The following is a 1,353-nucleotide window of genomic DNA, read 5'->3' on the forward strand; positions in this document are numbered from 1 at the left end:
TAAGGGGGACACTGCATCAGCGGCATAGCCGTGTCCCAAACAATGATGCAACCAGCAGCCACAGGCTGCACGAGAGAGAGAGAGAGAGAGAGAGAGAGAGAGAGAGAGAGAGAGAGAGAGAGAGAGAGAGAGAGAGAGAGAGAGAGAGAGAGAGAGAGAGAGAAAGAGAGAGAGAGAGAGAGAGAGAGAGAGAGAGAGAGAGAGAGAGAGAGAGAGAGAGAGAGAGAGAGAGAGAGAGAGAGAGAGAGAGAGAGAGAGACCGACCGTCCATAGAGCTGCTGAACGGGGTGTCAAACGTCGATGGAAAGAGGTTGGTGTCGAGCCTCCGTTGGGCTAACGTCTATCTCACATGCATGAATGTGTCTGTCATAAAGAGAAAAAGGAGCTCTCCATGAAAGAGGGAATCTATTCTTTACCCTTCTCAATGCATCAAAGTTAGAATCCCACCAGACATGGGGATGGGTCTATTCTGGAGATACATTTAAGGAAATAACTGTTTGCGCACCTCGATGTTTGTATGCATTCGTCGGATCGGATTATGAAATCCGTAACAATATGTATATGTGTGTATACATATACATATATATATATATATATATATATATATATATATATATATATATATATTGTTACATTTGAGGGGGGGGGTATGCATTCAAAGGGTAATTAGGATGTTTAATTAGGTATGCCATGCTGTTCGAGTTTACCAGGATCTCGATACCAGGAGGAAGGCCACGTGTCTGGCAGCGAGTCGGGGGAAGAAGGGAGAGATGGGGGTAGGGTTGGAACCTCCCCCATTCCGAGCGTGGGCCATGCTTCATCGCCCGTAACGGGGCCGGCAGCACCGGAAACCGGTGCGATGTCGATCCAGACACTGTTGGAACGTTTAATAACGGACATGACGGTACAAATGGCAAATCAATTCGTGACACAGAGGGTAGAAATGACGGCACAGAGGGCAGAAATGACGGCACAAATGGCAAAAATGACGGCACAGGGGGCAGAAATGACAGATCAATTGGGGGTAATGGGGGTACAGTTGGGTGCACGGATTGATTTAATGAGGGATGAATTGGGGGAAAAGATTGAGAAAATGAAAACTGAGATGCAGGAGTGTGTGGATGTTAAATTGGGGTAAATACAAAGTAAATTGGAGGAAACAAAGGTAGAAATTACATTGGAGGGGGAAAATATACGGAAAAAATTGGTAGATAAAATTGATGCAACGAACATTCGGGTTGATAAAGTGGATGAAAGCCTGGAACGTCATCGTGCCTGTGTGGATGCTCGTATGCAGCTGCAAGTTGAAGAGTGGGGAGAGTTGAGGAAGCAAGGGATGAATTTGGCGGAGGA

Source organism: Eptatretus burgeri, chromosome 13, assembly GCF_056783735.1.
Source record: "Eptatretus burgeri isolate ZD-2024b chromosome 13, Ebu_testis_v1, whole genome shotgun sequence".
NCBI classification, from domain to species: Eukaryota; Metazoa; Chordata; class Myxini; order Myxiniformes; family Myxinidae; genus Eptatretus; species Eptatretus burgeri.